General features: G+C 44.2%; 1 long non-coding RNA gene across 1 annotated transcript; it reads left to right on the top strand.

The window, feature by feature from the left end:
• The first annotated feature begins 2,765 nt into the window (after positions 1-2,765).
• LOC119849956 lies at positions 2,766-21,494 on the top strand. Its single transcript, XR_005290656.1, has 3 exons — positions 2,766-2,846; positions 20,123-20,204; positions 21,055-21,494. It is a non-coding gene; the product is annotated as an uncharacterized LOC119849956 (long non-coding RNA).
• Positions 21,495-22,346: the final 852 nt, after the last annotated feature.

Below are 22,346 nucleotides of genomic sequence, written 5' to 3'. Positions count from 1 at the left end.
ATTTTCTTATTCACTTTCTCCAAACCAGTCAAGATCTGTTGGACCTCTATCATATCCCCCCTTAGTCATCTCTTTTCCAAGCTGAAAAGCCCCAGTCTTTCTAATATTTCCTCATACAAAAGCTGTTCCATACCCCTAATCATTTTGTTGCCCTTCTCTGTACCTGATCCAATTCCAATACATCTTTTCTGAGGTGGGGTGACAAGATCTACACACAGTACTCAAAATGTAGGTATACCATGGATGTATACAGACACATATTATTTCCTGTCTTATTATCTATCCCTTCCCAAATGGCTCTGAACACTGTTAGCTTTTTTAACTGCCGCTGACAGTGAGTGGATGTTTTCAGAGAACTATCCACAATGACTGCGAGATCTCTGTCATGAGTGGTAACAGCTAATTTAGACCCCATTATTTTGTATCTATATTTGGAATTATGTTTTCCAATGTACATTACTTTTTGCTTTTATCAATACTGAATTTTGTCTGCCATTTTATTGCCCAGTTTTGTGAGATCCCTTTGTAACTCTTTACAGTCTGCTTTGCACTTAACTATCTTGGGATGCTTCCTACCCTGCCTTTCTCAGGTTCCTAGTTTCTCTTTATCCCACCTCCATTATATCAGGGAGTGTGACTATAAGCTCACCTCCCAGTAGCCCTCTGATCTTGCCTCAGCTTCCAGGCTTTATAGAAGCCCCTGCCTGTTTCTATCCAGGTGAGCTTCATTCTCAATCAGTCTCATTGCCCCTTTGCTCCCCAGCAGGTGCAGCCTAAGGCTAATTGACCTCTCTTCCAACTTTAACCCCATCTGTGGTCATGTGGGGTGAATGCCCCATCACACAGAGCCAAGGATAGAATCCAAATCTCCTGCCTCATACCTGGGTGTCTTAATACAAGGCTGGCCTTCTTCCCGAATGTAAAAGTCACAGCTGAAAATTCAGTCAAAGATTCATTAAGGTAATCTTTTGGCAAGGTGGGTTCACCTGCTTCTAGTGTTATGCTGTAAAATCAAATGGTTGCTTTGGGTTTCTATAATTCATACACATATTAGGTGAAATTCTTCACTAGGCCACTGACTTTAATGGAGTCACACTAGGACTAATTTGGTCCAATGTATTTTACTCATGGATAGTCTTACATTACAATTAAGCTCAAAAGAAGTATATACACTATACAGTACAAGATGATTCTGCCACTATCAGACTGTCAGAGTTCATATCAGTCAAACGTAATAAAGCATTAAATGTTCTTTAAAAAATTTGCCTTATAAATCAATTATCTGATACTGCCTGTAAAGCCCATTCCATAATGAAGAAGACTAGCTGGAGAACCTTTGTGGTTGGTGCACCTTTGAGAATACTGTTTTACCAGGGTGCAACAAGGATAAATCTGCAGGAATTACACCATGAAAGGAGAACTAAAGTGAAGATGCTCAGCTCCCTAATAGCCTTCATGAAAACGCTGCATGAAGAGTCTGACTATTTAGAATACTGAGCCAAACCCACAGTGATTCCATCCCACAACAAGTGCTGACCTAAAAAGATGATGCAGCACTGACTGATTCAAGACAGTATTATCCCACTCTACAAAGTCTATTCAAATTTTGCATCAAAGTGTCCAGCATTATCATTGACAAACTTATCACTGAATAACAGCCTTGCCAGGGAGTAACTTTGCATTTCAGACAGACATCAGTTGCTCACCAAATACCAAGAATATACAGACTGCTGATGCTCCAGTCCACAATCCAAAAATACAACAGTTTTGTAGCCAGAATCAGTTCACAATCAGTTTTGTGACTCCTGTCACAAATGATAAGGGAGAAACATCTTTCTTTATATTAGTACTGATCAGAAACAGAATGGGCTACGTCAGAGGACAGAGAGGAAAATGGGCAGGTTGAAAGTGTTTGGCTTCAAAAGCTGGTTTTCCAAGATACTGTCACTGATTCTGCAGTTTCACAAAACAATGAACACCTGTGAAACAATTTTTGCTTTACTCAATGATGTCAGTCTACAACTGATTTCTAAAAAACACCTGCAGATCACAAATTGTACTTGCAATTACTTGATTCTCTGTCAAACTAGGAACAAGAGGGCTCAGTCCAGGTAATCAAGTATTCTGTCTCACTCTGTTCAGTGGGGCATTTAATATGCACTCCTAAAACACTGTATACTGTGCAAGTTATATCCGCAAGTCCAGTAAGATTACCACCTTCCAGGTTGGGCTAAACTGCACTAGTGAAGCTACTGTCCCTTTTAGATTCTAATTTCTTTTTGTCTCCTGTTCCACCAGAGTAAAATTTCAATGGCTCTGTCAGACAACCCACTCCCACAAAGCTATACCCATGAGTTGGCTTGTGTCATCATTCTCTAGTATAGGGTGGGGAAGTCTGTTCACATCCCAGTCCCACTTCTGGAAGCAGAGTGAGAGAAAAGGCTGTTCAGGGTCAGAGGCACTTCCCCCCTCCCCCTGCTCCCCAACAGGATAAAAAACTACAGCCTCATAGAAGGGTTTTGTACAGTCTGTGTTAAGCTGACTAAGTCAGTCATAAAGCCCTTTTCTCTAGTCCCTGAGATATTTTTTTACACTTTCCTCAATTTTTGTGCATTTTGCATGATTTCCTTTCATTTTATGGTGTGTTGTTGCTTTCTCATTGGTCACACCAGTCAACCGTGACCTGATGTTACAATTCAATAGACCAATCAGCAAGCAGCACCACAGGATGAAATTCAAACTAAATTCAGATTCACAGGAAATTGTGCATGCTGCATGAAAGCCAAGAAAGGGTTTGACACACCAGGGGACCAGCAGAAGGGTCTGCAATCTAGTAAAAAACAGAGGTGAGTGGCAACTCTGAATTCCAGCTAGCAGGTATCTACAGTCTGTCTCTCTGTCCTGGCCCTCAGAGAAGCTTATTTTGCCTTTGTTTACAGTGCTATTGAAGGATCTATTCTTGGGTTAAGATATCCCAGAGTTGCATAGAGCTTATATCTCCTCATTATCAAATCAATAAAGGTGAGATGAAATATTCCCTCTATATTATGTGGGGTTGGGGGGAGAGAAGATTTCATTTTCAGAAACTCACCGATGGTCAAAGCAATCAATTTAAGCAAGTATTCATCTAAGTGTTATTGGTCAACAAATATTCTATCAAGGCCTCTCTTTTTTTGAATCAGTGGACAGGAATAATTGACAAATTGTGCTTTTACCCTCATAGCTGACTTCTTGCTTGCCTGTCCTGTCTTCCTTTAAAGGTTGCTAATTGTTGATGTGACTACAGCTTTTCTAAGCCAATTCAAACTACATTTTGCAGAGGGGGTTACAAATACTTTTATTCTGAAAGTATGTCTTTTCCATGGTGCTTTCATACAAAAGCCCTCTGTACAGTGTGTAATTAGTTAATACAGAGTTGGATTGTTTCTCCTCTCTTTGACTTTTTTTTTTAATTTTATTGAATTTGATGAATGTTTATGAGGCACTGATAGCACCAGCTAAAGTTAAGAATAATGAGACCAGCACTGTGCAAACCTCCTCATAAAGCTCAGCTAGCTCTTGTCATTCCTGACCTACTTGATAAAACTCCACATTAGAAATACCTATTGTACTGACCAGGGAGTTTTGAATTCACTGTATATAGGTCAGTTCACTTGTTGTGTGCTCCCAGAATAGATCCAACCCCTTAGAAAAACAAGTTCCTGTCCTAGCCAAAGAGTTTTTTTGATAACAGCATTTTTTAAGGAAAAGTTGGAGGTATAGAGGAGCACATCACAGAAGAATTTATTCATGTTAGTGTACAAAAAGAACATAGAATGGGAATATAAATGTCAAGAAGAAATTAAGGAGATTTCTCAATGTCTTTCCAAACTGCTGGGCATCTGGATCTTAGGCTGCTTATCTTTCCAGCTTCTGTTTTTGTATCTTGCACAGACACAGTAAGACATGTAAGGATCAGCAAGTCTAAGAGCTTTCTCCTGCTTGCACTGGCAGAGTTATGCAATTGATGACAGTCAGGCTCTAATGTCAAAATCTCTTTATTTGAGTCTATGAGACTACAGCAGGCAACGTGTGTTGCCCAGGGTCTGTATAAGGGTATGTGTGAACTTGCCTTTGCTTGCATTACATGCATGACTTCATTGACCTGTTTCTTGTGGATGTACTAAAAGTGAGGTTTTTTTAAGCTAGGGCAGAGGAAAGTAGAAGTCTTGTCTCTTGAATAATTAAAAGCAAGACCAGAAACAGCACTTGAGAATATGCTGTATGGAATAAATCTGCTTTGGCAGGAGATATATTTATTGGTACTTACTTGATCCTCATCATCACAGTATCACAATCTAATGAAAAAAGAAAAGGAGTACTTGTGGCACCTTAGAGACTAACAAATTTATTAGAGCATAAGCTTTCGTGAGCTACAGCTCACTTCATCGGATGCATTTGGTGGAAAATACAGAGGGGAGATTGATATAGACACACAGAGAACATGAAACAATGGGTTTTATCATACACACTGTAAGTAGAGTGATCACTTAAGATGAGCCATCACCAGCAGCATGGGGGGGAAAGGAGGAAAACCTTTCATGGTGCTTGTCAGCACCATGTCTTCAGTCCTGTATGAGTGAGACCTTGGACAACTTTTCACAGTTTTATATTTCTGCTAACTACAAAAATAAGATTTTGTGCTTGTCACCATGAAAGGTTTTCCTCCTTCCCCCCCCCCCCCCGCTGCTGGTGATGGCTTATCTTAAGTGATCACTCTCCTTACAGTGTGTATGATAAAACCCATTGTTTCATATTCTCTGTGTGTATATTGGGGGGAGGGATAGCTCAGTGGTTTGAGCATTAGCTTGCTAAACCCAGGGTTGTGAGTTCAATCCTTGAGGGGGCCATTTAGGGATTTGGGGCAAAAATTGTAAAAATTGTAAAAAAAGTAAAATTACACAAAGGGATGCACATATGTTAAAAAGTCCCAAATCTGCCTATGTCAAACTGTACCGTAGATGCAGAGAACCTGGGTTTCACTGAATATCCTAGCCCCTAGACCTTGGCTACATAGTCAGACATTCATTGAGTCTCCCTTTCCCCATGCCACTTGGCCAGACATCCTGTGAATGTGCACATACCCATTCAGCATTGGCAGCATAACTGGGTTGGCCCCTCCAAGCTGTTTTAACTAATTCTGTTTGTTTTTAATATAGACATCAGTCCACATAAAATAATATTCCACCCAGAACAGCTGCTTCTCATCTCCTTCTCTTGCTCTTTGGCTACTCCATTGTTTAGTTTGCAGCTAATGAGCCATGATGAGTTTCTGCACAGAGGTCATTTGTGCTAAGTGTTGTGGGGAACATATCACAAAGCTGCAGTTTTCCTATGTATAGCCCTCTTGCATTAGTCCCTTTTCCATGAGATCTAGGTTGCTTTTCACCCTTCTGAACTAAGCATTAGAGAGGATCATATAGAACTACGTGATTAGCATTAATATTTTTGAATTAGGGCCAGATTAGGGAGTTAGGTACTGAAATATCTTATAAACTCTGGCCCAAGGATGATCATAGCCTCATTATGTTTGGGTGAAATGAGGCATATTAACCTTGAATTAACTGCAAACCCTGAAGTTAAACTGGTGGGCAAGGTTAGGAAGGAAGACCAAAAGAAATTCCTTTTACTGAAAAAAGAGTCAAAGCCAGCTACCTGCTTTAATGTTCAGGAATTTGGGTGACAAGTTTTCTAGATGACCCAGTGTTAGGGAGCAACATGAGAGGAAGGGCATTCAGTTTGCCAGTTGAAAATGTTCTTACACCCCATATAATAGTCCATAATGGAAGGCTTTCAGGTCCTTTCTCAGAAATCCTGTTGACACCAGCTGCCCTTCAAAGGAAGAACTCCAGAGAGACACCCCGCTGCTTTACATTCACCATGGTTTATTATTGCAAAATGGAATAGAGAAATGGAAGAGAAGTGAGTATATCAAAATTAAAAAGGAGAAGAAAAAAACTTCTCACAAAAAAGAAAAGGGATTATAAAACAGATTCTGGATTAACCAATGTACTAAGCAAATATTTCTCTATCCACAAAGTTCATGCTTTCCCTGACCTCAGATGTTTGGTATAAATGGAATAAGTTCACAATTATATTCCAGCCATAAGCAACCTACAAATCCAATCATCAAGCACTGGTGTGTTGCCCTTGACAGAAATAGATGTGTACTGTGTATTTTAAAAATTGGGCCAAATGCATCCTAGCTGCAGCCTCTCTCTCCCCCACAAACCAAAAATGAATAAATAAATATGATTCTGGTGAATTAACCTCTTATAGGTATGAACATGCTGCACATTTCCTGAAAGAAAAAGGCTCTGGGAAAATATTTTGGGGGGATGACTTGGGGAACAGGCACTGAATTTCCTTCCCCGATAAAACCTATTTCCTTATTACTTTAAAAAACAAAAACGCTCTTCTTCTTTCATTGTACTTTTGTCCCCCATAATCCTCTTTTCCCAAGCAGCGGGGGGCGGCCTGGGATTGTTGTTTTGCGCCCAGTCCGCACAACTCATTGAACAGACAGTAAAGTAGTTTGATTATATTTTGTAAGATAAAGGTAGTTAGCTTGCTTACTGTTATCTCCAAACTATCTGTCAGCTTTCTGCTGTTTCCCATTTCTGCTCACCCAGACATTAAAAACAAAATTTATTCCCGTTTCCCATAATGAACTGCATCCTCCACTACAAACCCAGCTGGGACTATTCTTTTATAGATCTATTAGTCAGGCCTCTTTTATATTAGACCCTATAAAGCATGCTCAGAGTAATTGCTTTAATCTTTCATTTTAGGTCATGAAATAAGTGCTCAGAATAAGGGATAAGGTTTCCAATTACATTCATGCATTCAGTTTTTTAACCTTTTCCAGGCAACAATGCAGTTTATGGCAGCCAAAGCACCAAAAAAAGGTAAAAATGCATTCAAGACATGTTGGAGGTAGAGCAGATAAGTAGGTTTTCACTGTCTATATGGCACTACTCCTGCGGGTGGGGACAGAGGTGGGAAAAAGATGTATTTTGGCGTGGCTTTCAAAACTAGCTTTTTGGAGATAAGTGCATTTTGAAGATAAGTGTTGCTATAAAAACACATTAGCTGTAAAGTTAAAATGAATTTGAAATTCACACCATGATTCAAAGCCAGAGTGAGCTTTATGGTTACTGTGAAGGAAGAGTGAAAAATGTAGGACCAAATTCAGCCTTTGTTGAAGCCCGTCTAACTCTACTGAAGTCAAAGGAGCTACACCAGGGATGAAATTAGCCCAGCTTTGAAACTACTTTGACCATAAATCTGCAAATTTTTAAACTTTCCTCTTTGATTGGCATGGTGAATCTCTTAATGTCTTTTTGGCTGCCCCTGTGTTCATATGTGCATCTGCATTTGTTGTTAATCAATGGGAGTTTGGTGCATGTAGGGAGTGTAACTTAGACATCTAGAGAATCTACTGTACAGTTTGTAGGAGAACTTAATCCTCTGTATGACACATTCAAGCCCATGGCTCTATCTCACTGGGATTCTGTGCACTGGAGTCTCTTCTGTCTTCAGCGAACACAAGTGTAATCAGGGTCTGAATGGACTCTTCCCTGCTCGCTGCTGATGAACTGGGGGAAAAGACCACATGATCCAATTGTATTTCTATAGACATACCTACTTTGCCTAGGTGATCAGCAGGGTGACCTTCTTTGCCAAAGTGATCAATTTTGTCTGTAATGGGTTAAAATTCACTTTAGTCTTGGACTCAGAGGTAATTAAATGTTACTAACCTTACTGTATGATTAAAGAGAAGCAGAACTGTAATTAATATGTCCTGAGGATGTCACCATAACTGTAATCTCATTCACTGCACAGGGGGTAATAATGTAAAATCCAAGTGAAAGTCAGAATGGGTGGGGATAGGTGTTCCTACCAAGTGCTGTGGAATTTGAAGAATCTTCAATACCATTTGACCCTCCCCATCTAGTGTTTCAACACAGAGCTGATCAGACTAACAGAATGTTGGGAACTGTTAGGAAAAGCTAGATAATATGACAGAAAATATCATCATATCACTATATAGATCCATGGTAGAGGCACACCCTGAATTCTGATTGTAGTTTTGGTGGCCTCATCTCAAAAAAGGAAAAAAAAATAGAATTGGAAAAAACACAGAGAAGAGCAACAAAACTGATTGGTGATATGGAACAGCTTCCATAGGAGAAAAGATTCAAAAGTCTGGGAGTGTTCAGCCTGGAAAAGAGATGACTAAGAGGGGATATGAGAGAGGTCTATAAAATCATGAATGGTATGAAGAAAGTGAATAGGGAAGGGTTATTTAGCCCTTCACATAACACTTGAACCAGAGATCACCAAATTAAATTAAGATGCAGCAGGTTTGAAATAAACATAAGGAAGTATTTCTTCACAAAACACACAATCAACCTGTGGAACTTGGTGCCAGGGGATGTTGTGAAGTACAAATGTTAACTGGGTTCAAAAAGAATTAGATAAATTCATGGATGATAGCTTCATCAATGGTCAGGGATGTAACCCTATATTCTGGGTGACCCTAAACTTCTGGACTGGGACTAGACAACAAAGGATGGATCACTCAATAAATTAGATGGTCTCTTTTCACTCCCTCTGAAAATCTGGCATGGACCACTGTTAGAAGACAAGATACTGGGCTAGATGGACCATTGGTCTGACCCAGGATGGCCATCCTTGTGTTCTTATGACTCAATTGAGAGTCCTTGTTTCTGCTCAGTGATCACGAGAGCTGAAATCACTAATGAGCAACTTTAGGGGGCAGAACCTTAGACCTGGAGTGGGGACAATGTTGTGAAAGACAACACAGAGGATATAGTAGCAGTGAGGTTGCTCACTACCTGTTGAAATCACTACGAGCTGAAATCACTAAGAACTGCTCTGAGTGGTCCAATCGCAGAACACAGCATCACCCCTAGAGGCAGTGGTATGTGAGCAGCTGCACAAGTGGCCATGACAGGGGTAAGCAGAAACAGAGAGATTGCTAAACTCTGCTTCAGGGGTGGGAGGTGAACACACATGAATTCTGGTACTTTACAGACTTTGGACAACCAACACTGAGTGGGGTGCAGTGGAGGGGATGGGAAGTGGCATTCTCTCTCCCTTTGAATAAAGGTTTGCTTTTGTTATAGACAGACTCAGTGCTCATGAGTGGGGAAGTATTTCCTCTATGGGTGTCCACACAGCATTTTCAAACCTGCAGCAGCAAGTCTGGGAGCCCAGGTCTACAGAGTCAGGATTATGGAGTTCATACTACAGTGCAAAAAACAGCTATGTAGATGCTCAGGCTGGCGCTCAGGCTCTGAGGCCCACCTATCTCCCCCAGCTTCAGAGCCCGAGCGCCAGCCCTAGGCTGAACGTCACTGCAGCTGTTTATGAACTGTAGTGCAAGCCTGAGTCTGTAGACCGAGGCTCTAAGAATCGGGGCCAAAGATTTTAAAACAAAGCGTAGACATACCCATGGGGCTCCCAGGTGTTTAGTTTTCCCAAATTTTTTTGTGGGGGTTTGAGCCGATTCTGTTCTCTAATGTTAAGAGGAATTCCTAGTTAATGAACATGGCAGTTGTTACTGCTGACAGCACATGGCAGAAGGGTTGCACAAGAAACTCCTGTTAATCTGCATACGAGTCACAAATACAGGAGCGAAAATCTCCTAATTCTTCTATACAGACTGTAAATTGTAAGAATACATCATTTTATACATACCAGTTTCTATTTCAGGGGTTACAGCAGGCATTCAGGTACCATGGCAATGAGTAATATGTAATGTGACAAAGCTCTGTCCTTGCCTCCGTGGGTTCTGCATTTCCTGGCAGATTTCGCTAGCCTCAGAGGCTCACTGTGACCCTCCACATAACTCTTCTTTCTCTAGAGACGAGGGTCACAGTCTACTGAGCCATTTTCATTATAAGCCAGCAAGGGAGGTGAGGAGAAGTTATCCTTCCTTGCACAGTCTCTGTTGTCTCCCAGTCTCAGTGATTAATTAGGGGGCAAAGTTGGGTGGGGGGAGCCCAGGCCCTCTACTCCAGGCTCCAACCCAGGGACCCTAATAGTATCAGCTATGGTAGTTGACCTTTTAGAAATATGACCTGTACAATTCCCTGGGCTACTTCCCCCACAGCAGCCCTCACTTCTTCAAGCTCCACTTCACCCTTACCTCAGGGCCTCCTTTCTTGTGCCTGATATGGTGTGTACTACTCAGCCTCTCCAACAGCACAACTTCCTCCCACAGCTCCTGACATGCACCCCCACCTGACTAACTGGGAGGCTTTTAACTAGTTTCAGCCAGCCCCTGATTGGCTTCAGGTGTCCCAATCAACCTAGCCTTTCCCTGCCTTCTGGAAAGTTCTTAATTGGCCCCAGGTATCTTAATTGACTTGGAGCAGCTGCCATTTCACTTATCCTTATCACTTAACCAGGGATTTGTTTAGCCTGGAGCTAATATATCTATCTCCCACTACTCTTCCATACTTGACGCGGTCCACCTCAATCCCAGACACCTGCCCCTTTTGCGGCATGAGGGATACCCTGGCACATATATACTTGGAGTGTGCCAGGCTGCAGCCCCTATTCCGGCTCTTCACCAATATTTTATTATGTTTTTGGTGGCACTTCTCCCCTCACCTTCTTATTTACGCACTCCCTATCCGTGGCCCCACAAAGTCACGTGATCTGCTGGTCAAGCTCCTCCTGGCCCTAGCTCAAATGGCCATCTATAAAACCAGAGTGAGGAGGTTGGCCGATGGAGTCTCCTCTGACTGTGGGGCCTATTTCTGATCCTTGGTCCATTCACGCATTCGGGCAGAGTTCCTCTGGGCGGTGTCCTCTGACTCCCTTGACGCCTTTGAGGAGCAGTGGGCGCTGTCCGGGGTTCTCTGCTCGGTGTCCCCGTCCGGTTCCCTTCGTTTGACCCTTTGACCACACTCCTGTCCCTGTATTTTCATTAGTTGTCCCCTGGAATTTTTTGGGTATCTAGGTCCTGTGGATCCCCCTTTTAGGCTGGGGGGGGGATTCTTTAACAGTCGACAGACTTTGCCTGCCCACTTCCCGGATCCTAATAAGACTACTCTTCCGTAGCCATCTGGTCTTGCCCCGTCACAGTAAGAATATAGCTAGCTAGAGATATTCAGTGTAATTATGTACATTGGTTTCTTTGTTGTTTGAAGTGACTCTTTTCACTGATCTGCCCTAATATTAATAAATTTAGTGTTCACCAAGACAACATTATAAGCAAAATCAAGATATGTACATGAATGATTGAATAATCATGTGATCTTATCATATTATCCTTCTGTGTCTCTTCTTCCTTGTTTAAGAACTTCATTTGTTTGACATTAGATGTAGCCTCATGCTCTTCAGCACAAAGACCAGGAATGAAATCCTAGCAGCACTAAAGTCAATCAGAGTTTGCCATTGATTTCAATGGGGCAAGGATTTCACCCTTTGTCTTTACTTGTTCTATGGGGTACTTAGCATATTTTTACATGCTCAAAAATATTAAATCATCATATTTTTGCACTGATCAGCATCAGTATGTTTGGTGGCTGCTGTATAAGCTGTGACAGGGCAAGGCCAGATGGCTATAGGAAAGTAATGGGAGACAGATATATTAGTCCCAGGCTAAACAAATCCCTTTTACCAAGGTAAGCAAATGGCAGTTGCTCCAGGTCAATTAAGACACATGGGGCCAATTAAGATCCTTCCAGAAATCAGTGACTCACTGTTTCTCCAGCAGGAGGCCACCTGGGTTCAGACAACAGCACAACAGAAGTCTATGCGGTGTGACGAAGTTCCTGCTCTACCTTGGTGGGTCTTGCGCTTATTGGCGGATTTGCTCGCCTTGGAGCTTCACGGCAGCCCTCAGCTTGGCCGTTTTTCTGAATTCACAGTCCAGGTCGACTCCTCCTGTGTCTGACCAGGAGTTGGGAGGTTTGGGGGGAACCCGGGCCCGACCTCTACTCAGGGTTCCAGCCCAGGGCCCTGTGGAATGCAGCTGTCTAGAGTGCCTCCTGGAACAGCTGTGCAACAGCTACAACTCCCTGGGCTACTTCCCCATGACCTCCTCCCAACACCTTATTTATCCTCACCATAGGACCTTCCTCCTGGTGTCTGATAATGCTTGTACACCTCAGTCTTCCAACAGTCCATGTTCTCACTCTTCACTCCTAGTGCCTCTTACTTCTTACTCCCTGCTCCTCTCTCTCTCTCTCTCTCTCTCTCTCTCTCTCTCTCTCTCTCTCTCTCTCACACACACACACACACACACACACACACACACACACACACACACACACACACATTACAAACTGAAGTGAGCTCCTTTTTAAAACCCAGGTGCCCTGATTAGCCTGCCTTAATTGATTCTAGCAGCTTCTTGATTGGCTGCAGGTGTTCTAATTAGCCTGGCTGTCTTAATTGTCTCCAGAAGGTTCTTGATTGTTCTGGAACCTTCCCTGTTACCTTACCCAGGGAAAAGGGACCTACTTAGCCTGGGGCTTATATATCTGCCTTTTATTACTCTCCTATAGCCATCTGGCCTGACCCTGTCACATATCCTCCCCCTCTCCTCAACACTACAGGGTTGGGCAACTTGGGACGTCAGGCAGTGTACTTGTGACAAGCCATCTGTATTGCCATGGTGGCTTCCAGCCCAATGTTGTATGGTGAATTGGAAAGGTTGTAGGGACAGGAACCATCTGGTCACCCTTGCATTCTTCTCTTTATTTCGCTGCATCCACTGGATGGGTGCATGGTCGGTCACAAGGGTAAACCGTCATCCCAGAAGGTAATAACATAGTATTTCCATGGCCCATTTCACAGCTAGGCACTCTTTTTTTAACCACGGCATACTTCTGCTCTCTTGGGAGGAGTTTCCTGCTAAGGTAGAGGATTGGGTGTTCTTCATCTCCGACCACCTGCGATAGGACAGCTCCCAATCCTACTTCAGATGCATCTGTTTGTAAAATGAATTCTTTGTTGAAGTCTGGGGCTATAAGCACGGGGTTACTGCAGAGGGCTGTCTGTAGATTCATGAATGCTTTCTCTGTGGCATCTGTCCACTTCACCATGTCTGGACCCCGGGCTGTCTTCTCCAGGGGTCCCACTAGATCTATGGCTATTCACTCGAAGGGGACCTCTATGATGGGAAGGGGTACTAAAGGTGCCCTCAAGTGGGGACGGGGACTGTGCAGCTGACACTCCGGGCAGGATGCACAGTACCTCCGCACTTCTTCATGTGCTCCGGGCCAGAAGAATCATCACAGGACCTGTGCCAGGGTCTTCTCTACCCCCAATGTCCCCCCAAAAAGATGACTATGGGCCAGACTTAATACAGCATTCTGGTGTTTTTGAGGTACTAGGATCTGCTGTACCTTCTGCCCCTGTACTGGTGCAACCCGGTATAAGAGATTCTTCTTCATTATGAAGTAGGGTCCTGGTCCCTGGGTTTTCCCTTCCACAGGAACCCCATCTATTTCAGTCACCTCCTTCCTAATGTTATCATACCTTGGGTCTTCAGCCTGGTCCCGTCCAAAATTTCCTCTCCCGGGGCTAATCTGCCCGAGATCTAGGGGGCCAGTCTCTGTTGCCTCTACTGGTTCAGAAGCATAAGGGTGTGGTCAGACTCAGGTGCTTCTCCCTCCTGGGTGGCCTCCTTTTCAGCTGCTCAGGTCTGCCTACCTATGAGAGTGACCCTCTGGCCTTGGGCCAGTATTCGGGTTCTCAAGGCCTTAGCTGCCCTTCTTTCCCTTTTCATCTTTCTACGCTGTTTGGGAGTGGAGAATAAATCTGGGGATATTTCAGAGAAGGTTGGGGGTTGACAGTCTACTGTGGATGCCTCACTACTTTCAGGGCTTCCCCCTTTCTCCGATTCCCCTACTGGGAGTAAGTCTCCAAACCTGGGAAGTCCCTCCCTATGAGCACTGGGTATGGGAGTTTAGGGAGTACACCTGCTGCTACCTCAGTAGTGTTCCCCTGAATCTCTATTTTTACTGGGATGGTGGGGTAATAACCAACTGTCTGATGGACACATGTTATCCCCGTACGCTTAGCCCACAGCAGCTGACTACGCTTCACGAGCTTCCCCAAGACAAGCATGATAGCACTCCCCAAATCAACCAATGCTGTGGTCTCTACCCCATTTAGCTTCACTGGTCTAGTGTACATATGTGGGTTAGTGAGATCCCCACAAGGTAGATTAGGGAGCATGGGTCTGTCCAGTTCCCCAGGTTATACTGCATAGGCTCCTCAGCATTGGGACACTGTGCAGCTATGTGTTCCCACTTCCCGCAGGCATAACATCTGTATGGAGCCCTAGGCATTCCCCAGTCTCTTGGTTTGGGTAGTCTAACATCACAATTCTCTTCCCCCTCAGTGCTCTGACTCTTTGTGGCTTCTGGTGGGCCTTCAGCCCCTCTCTTTTTCCACCTGGGTTCTCCTGGTGACCCAGTCACCTGAGCTCTAGGGCTTTGTGCTGCTAGTTTAACCCAGGGTGCTTCTTCCTTAACTGATCGGGTCAGCTCCCTCACCGTCCTTCGCCCTTCTACCAGCGCGACAACCTCGTCGTAGGTGGAGGGTTCGTTCTGGCTTACCCAGGCGTGAAGGTCTGGCGGTAGTCCTCTCGTGTACCGGTCAATGATCAGTATCTAGTATCTCCTCTGGACTCCGGGACTCAGTTCGTAACCACTTTCGTGCGAGATGGATGAGGTCATATAATTGGGACCGTGGGGTTTTGTTTTCCTGGTACCTCCACTCATGATATTGCTGGGCCTGCACTGCGGTCGTTACCCCAGATCTGGCCAGGATCTCTGCTTTCAGCTGTGGGTAGTCTGCCACAGCCTCTTCAGACAAATCATAGTAAGCCTTCTGAGCCTCCCCACACAGGAATGGAGCAAGGATGCCAGACTACTGTTCTCGGGGCCAAGCCTCCCGCAGGGCTGTCCTCTCAAAGGCCAGGAGGTATGCCTCTACATCATCCTCCCACGTTATTTTCTGCAGCCAATTGCTGGCCCGCATGATCTGCGTCCCATCATGACCGCAGTTCAGCTCTGTAAGGGCCTTTACCTGGTTTACCAGTTTCCACAACATAGCCCGATCTTGAGCAGCCTGGTCCATCAGCAGATTTTGGAGACTCTGGTTATGGACCATTACATGCAGGGACTGCCGCTAGATCTCTGCAAATGGGTAGGCCAGAATGATCCGTCAACCTACGATGAAATGATCATGCTGATGGAAAGACAGATGACAGCCAGGGAATTGACCTGACTACCCAGGGAAGGCCCCTTTCGAAGGAAGCACCTGACCCCAACCCTGGAAGGTTGGGCAGCCAAACCCCCAGGGAGTCCGGGGGGGGGCAAAAACCCCTGGGGACCCCATAAGGAAGGAATTATCATGAGTGGGGGGAACTCTGGGACTAAACCCCCTAGCCCACATGATAGGGGAGTGACTAGAAGCAATTATAGATGTTATGTATGTGGGGAGTGGGGACACATAGCAGTACAGTGTCCCAGCACCGAGGATCCTTTGGAATGTAACTTGGAGGATTGGGAGGTCCCGTGCTCCCTTATCCACCTTACGGGGGTTGCATTAGCCCTGCATGACTACACCAGGCTGGTGAGGATAAAGAGAGCAGAGACACTACAGCGCTTGTGGACTCTGGGAGTGCTATCAGCCTCATATTGGGTAAGCTGGTAAAATGTAGCCAGCTGCTACAAGCCAAATGCATAGCAGTGACATGCGTGCATGGGGCCGTGAGCCATTACCCCATCATCCCGATGGAGATAGAGGTTTAGGGGAACTCTATTGAGGTAACAGTGGGCGCAGTTCCTAAACTCCCATATTCTGTAGTCATTAGGAGGGACTATCCAAGGTTTGATAATTTACTCCCCCCAGAGAGGCTGGAGGGAGGTGGGACCCTGAGGGCAGTGACTTGTCACCGGGGGAATGTCAACCCCCAATGTTTGCTGAGATTTCTCAGGATCTGTTTTCAGACCCCAAAAAGACCCAAAAGACAAAAAAAAGAGAGGAAGGCCGTGAAGGCCTTGGGAACCTGGATCCTGACCCAGGGCCAGAAGACAGCCCTAGTAGGCAGATGGACATGGGCAGCCAACAGAGAAACTACCACCATGGAAGGTGAGCCAGAGGCCTGCCCCAGCCATGATGACGGTGAGCCATTGGAAGAAGAAGCAGAAGCTGGCCTATGGGAGCTCGGGCAGGTTAGTCCTGGAAGAGAGACTTTCAGGCAGGACCAGGTGGAAGACCCCAGATATAATAATTCCAGGAAAGAGGTGGCCGAGATAGACAGGGACAGATAGACAGGGAAGTTCCGGTGTTCAGGACCTTACTTTATAGTGAAGAAAGATCTCCTGTACCAGGTGGAGCAAATGCAGGAGCAAGAGTCTTCTGGTGCCACGAAAGCATCAAAAAGCCATATTGAGCCTCGCTCACAGTCACCTGTTTGGAGAACATCTAGGGGTAGAGAAAACCCATGCATGGATCCTGCAGAAGTTCTTCTGGCCAGGAGTACACAAAGATATCTGGTGATACTGCACCTCTTGTCCGGAGTGTCAGCTACATAGCCCTCGCCCACATTTGTGGGGCCGTTTGATATCTCTTCCAATAATAGAGGTACCATTTGAATGCATAGCCATGGATCTGTTAGGGCCCCTAGAGAAGACAGTTCGGGGCCAAAAACATTTGCTTGTTGTACTCAACTATGCAACCCGGTACCCTGAAGCCATCCCCCTACACAACATGGCTTCCAAGACAATAGCTAAGGATCTAGTACAGATCTATGCCCAGGTTGGGCTACCCAAGGAGACATTGACTGACCAAGGGACACCTTTCATGTCTAAGCTGATGAAATATCTCTGTTCGTTGCTCCATGTTGATCCTATGGACCTTTGTATACCACCCACAAACATATGGGCTTGAGGAAAGATTCAATAGGACCTTCAAGGCCATGATCAGGGAAGTGGTGAGCCGGGATGGGAAAAATTGAGATACCCTGTTGCCTTACCTCATGTTTGCCATCCCAGAGGTCCCGCAAGCCTCCATGGATTTCTCTCCGTTCAAACTACTATTTGAGCGGCTCCCCCAGGGCATATTGGATATAGCCAGAGAAGCCTGGGAAGAGGAGCCAAATCCCGAAGGATCATAGTTAAGCATGTACTGCAGATGAGGAATCGTATAGCCCGAGTTATGCCCATTGTATGGGAACACTTGGAGAGAGCACAGGAACCCATTATAACCACCAAGCAAAGCTTTGACGGTTCCAACCAGGGGATCGGGTGCTGGTGCTCACAGCAGGAAGTAAACTGTTGGCCCAGCGGCATGGACCCTATGAAGTGATCAAAGCCATGGGGGATGTGAACTATAAGGTGTGGCAGCCAGGCCACCAGAAACCAGAGCAAATTTACCACATCAATCTTCTAAAACCTTGGCATGATCGAGAGGCATGCTTAGTTATCCAGGAGCCCTTCCCCAGGAGGATAATTTGCATGAGCAGGTGAGCATATCGCCCAACTTGATGCCGATCTTTAAGATGGAGGCAGCCAACATGATTAATCACAATCGAGATGTGTTCTCTAGGAAACTGGGGTGGACGACTGAGACCTATCACCATATTCGCACCATCCCCAGAGCCAAGGTAACACTGAGACCCTACCGAATCCCAGCAGCCAAAAGAGAAGAGATCAAGGCCAAAGAAAACAAAAGGTTAGAATTAGGGGTTATTGAAGAATCTTACAGTCAGTGGTCCAGTGCATGAGATTCTGTAATGACTTTCACCAACTGAATGAAGTATCCCAATTCGATGCATACCCCATACTATGCATTGACAAACTGGTTAACCGACTGGATAGTGCCCGATTCTTGACTACACTGGATCTGAAAAAAGGGTATTGGCAGATTCTCCTGACCAAAGAAGCTAAAGAGAAGACAGCGTTCTCCACCCTGGAGGGTCTATTACAGTACACCATCCTCTCATTCGGGCTACATGGGGCCCTGGCCACATTCCAGCACCCCATGGATAAGCTGCTGTGTCCCCATAGTAGCTATGCAGACACATACCTTGATGATGTCATCTTCCATACACCAGACTGGGGAACCCACTTGGAGAAAGTTGAGGCAGTACTGTGCACCTTAAGGCAGACTGGCCTCACCGCTAATCCTGCTAAATGCACCATAGGGCTAACAGAGGCTAGGTACCTGGGGTATATTGTAGGCAGGGGCATAGTGAAGCCCCAAACAAATAAGCATGAGGCAATTCAAAACTGGCCCCGGCCGATCCGGAAGAAGCAGGTCCGCACGTTCCTGGGCATGGTAGGCTACTACCAATGGTTTATTCCCCACTTCACCACTAGGGCAAGTCCCCTAACAGACCTGGTGAAGGCCCGAGGTCCAGACATGGTAAAGTGGACCAACGCAGCAGAGGGGAATTTACAGACCTTTGGACTGCCCTCTGTAAAGATCCCGTACTCATAGCCCCGGACTTTAACAAGGAATTTATTTTACAAACAGATGTTTCCAAGGTGGGGTTGGGGGCTGTTCTGTCACAAATGTTGGGAGAAGAGGAACACCCAATCCTCTACCTAAGCAGAAAGCTGCTCCCAAGAGAACAGAAATACACAGTAGTTGAGAGAGAATGCCTTGCTGTCAAATAGGCCATGGAGACATTGCACTATTACCTCTTAGGCCAGCGATTTACTCTTGTGATGGACCATCCACCCTTCCAGTGGATGCAGCTGAATAAGGAAAAAAATGTAAGGGTCACCAGGTGGTTCTTATCCCTCCAACCATTCCAGTTCGACATATAGCACAGGGCTGGATGCCACCATGGCAATGCTGATGGTCTGTCATGAGCACACTGCCTGGCATCCCAAGTTGCCCAACTCTATGGTGTTGAGCAGAGGGGGAGATATGTGATGCGGCAAGACCAGATGGCTGTAGGAAAGTAGTGGAGACAGATATATTAGCCACAGGCTAAACAAATTCCTGTTACCAGAGTAAGCAAATGGTCAATTAAGAGACCTGGGGCCAATTAAGATCCTTCCAGAAAGCAGTAAAGACAGCTAGGTTGATTGGGACACCTGAAGCCAATCAGAGGCTGTCTGAAACTAATTAAAAACCTCCCAGTTAGTCAAGGGAGTGTGTGTGTGCGCGCACGCGCGCGCGCGCTGCTATTAGGGTCCTTGGGCTGGAACCCAGAGTAGAGTGCTGGCTCGGGTTCCCCCCTTTTCCTCCCTCCCCCCCCCAATTAATCACAGAGACTGTGAAGCAACAGAGACTGTGTAAGAGGGGGTTGCTGGTATATGATGAAAATGGCTCCATAGGCTATAACCCTTGTCCCTAGAGAAAGAAGGGCTATGTGGAAAGTCACAGTGAGTCTCTGAGGCTAGCATAATCCTCCTGGAAGCACAGGACCCACTGAGACAAGGTCCGAGCTTTGCCACAAAGCATAAAAGAAGGCACAGTTTCAAACCTCAGGAAGTCATACTAACTAACTAAACTAGGCAGAGTAAATACAGTTTAAATACATAAATAGTCATGAGAAGCACCTAGGCTCTTGATTTGGGGCAGACAACTTTGAGGGATCATCAGTGAAAGTTTTAGAGAAAGAAATGGGTTTATGATGAGGCCAGGGGTATAATCTAGTTCAGCAGAAAAGGGTAAGTCTAAGCACAAGGGTTCACATAGGAAAAGATTTTAAGACAACCACAAGGAAAGATACAGTGGGGATGGTAAAGCAGAGGTTTGAGAATTGGAGATAGCAGGAGGGGAAGTAGCAGATGTGGCTATTCTTAGAAGTGCATTACCTCAGTTTCATTTATCCAAATTTAGAAAAGGTATGCATCATCTTGAATTAATTGCTAAAACTCCATGGCTGCCATGAGAGGAATCACACTTGGCAAGCACTAGCTCTACTATTTTAACCACAAATCAAAAAAGCATCTTGGAGGTGAGGACTGTCGATCAAAGGGTAGATTGCACTTGCTATGACACTTTGTTCAAAATTAAATCAATACTCACATGATCAGGATGCTGACACTTGTCTTTGCTTCAACAGTTATACAGAAAACCTATCTAATAAGATCAAGAGGCCAGAATCAGAGGGTCCAGTACTGCAAAAAATCCATAGAACTGCTCACGTAAGTAAGGGCTGCAGGATCAGCCAGAGTATTGGGGTAAGCCAAGATCGGGGGGGGAAAAAAAAACAAGCCTGAATATTCTCCCCCCCCCCCAATAAATAAAAAAGCACTTGTATAAAAGTTCTGTAAACCTTAATATTATGGGCATGTCCCTGCACATCCTGGCTGGGGTGGATTCCTGCAGTATTTCTGACCCAAACAGGAATGAATTGGGAAGAAACACAGGGTCATGATTAAAGCACTGGACTGAAATTCAAGTTAGCTGAGTTCTTTTACTGTCTCTGCCACTGACTTCCTGTGTAACTTGTCATAAATCACATCATTTCTGTTCCTCAGTTCCCTATTTGTAAAATATAATTCCACCCTACCACTCAAGGGAGTTTTGAAGATAAATGTATTAATGTATAAGTTGTGCACAGATATATTTCACATGGGTTGGGGGCTCTCCTTCTTCAGGACAATTGCCCATCTTCTTTAATTTGGTTATCGATTTTACCAGAAAGACCAGTCTCCATCACTGAAATTCACGTGACTCAGCATTAATATGAAGTTCTGTAACTTAATGTTCAAATATCTTACTTGGTAGCTGATTTCTTTTTAAAAAAAATGTACCTCTCTTAAGTTACATTCCTCAGGGGATCGCAGTAATTTCAATTGTTTAAACAATTTTGTCTGTCATTTGGCAGTTCCTTTCATGCACCTACTAGAATGTATTGTAGATCTGCAATGGGACTTTGGCCGCCACAAATAGCAGTGTGGAGGATTTCAACCTTGCCAATATCTATGCAATAACACTTGCTTCCATAAATATACAGAAATTCTGCAATTACCTCCTCCAATTTTCTTGCAGGTTGCCTTCCAGACTTAGATGTTCATTTGGGACTGATAAAAGTCCCATATTTTACTTCCTTGTCCCAGTCCAACTACAAAAGATTACAGAAGGTTAAGAAAAGTGTCAAATGGCAGGGGCAGAATCCTAAGACTTCAGAATACATTGAAGAATCTACATTTTTGGATTTCATGATTTCTGACATACTTTTTGTTGACTATTACTGATACCCTTAAATTGTGAAAACAATATATATTCCAGATTTAATACCTAACCTCAAAGAACTAATGGAATTGTCAGCCAAGTGCTGGAAGAAGTGAAAGAAAAACATAAAACACTTGAAGGAAAAAAATAAATATCTTTTTCATAGAAGACATACCAAGCATCATTTGTCTTAAGCCGAAACAGCCTTAACCATGAAAATTATAATATAAACCGCTTGTCACACAATAAATTATATGGATATCTATGTATATATCTGAGTTTAACAGTTGTATATTTCTTTTTGGTAGAGTAATTTGTTACATTTCTGCCTTGCTTTGGAAAAATTGCACATTCTGATAATAAGAAAACTCAGGGGTAAAGATGCATTGATGGCACAAGCAACACAAACTGAAGAAAATGCACAGAAAGTATAATTTAGGCTTCTCATTACTCACACATGCACTCATCTGCAATAGTGATATGAGTTCACCTCCAAGGTAGCAGATGGCATTGATACACATCAAATCTACTGAAAAGAATGGAGTTACTCCCTGAGACACCACATAATGTGATATATCACACAAATAGATTACATATGTGGCCATGTTTTTAGTCTACATTAATTATTTCTGTTAAAGCTATTTCTAAATATTATAGTTGCATAAATGTTAGACAGAAGCTTATGGCCAAAAATATATTGCCATCAGAATGAATGAAATTAAGCTACGCTTTATCATTATAATGTCATCAGAAACTTAACGCGGTTTTACTAATACTGATATTAAAAAACTTCCATAGGAAAGGATGCTTTTGAGGTTAAAATGATTACAGGGCTGCTTTTTTTTTTGCATGGACAATTAGCAGTTGTAGTTGTGTCTCTTTAAATATCCAGTAGTTTCAAAATTCCATGCAGACTTTTCACATAACAGCTAGGCTTTTCAGTCCTGAGAGGCAGGAACTAAACCATCCCTGACTATAGTAGCTTGAAATACTTGTTTTCATTGGAATAGTCAAGTCTGTGACATGTTTTCCTCAGGTTTCAGAGTAGCAGCCGTGTTAGTCTGTATTCGCAAAAAGAAAAGGAGTACTTGTGGCACCTTAGAGACTAA

The sequence above is a fragment of the Dermochelys coriacea genome, chromosome 1, assembly GCF_009764565.3.
Source record: "Dermochelys coriacea isolate rDerCor1 chromosome 1, rDerCor1.pri.v4, whole genome shotgun sequence".
Lineage (NCBI taxonomy): Eukaryota > Metazoa > Chordata > Testudines > Dermochelyidae > Dermochelys > Dermochelys coriacea.
Note: the sequence above shows the minus strand (reverse complement) of the source record. Positions and strands in the feature narration are given on the sequence as shown.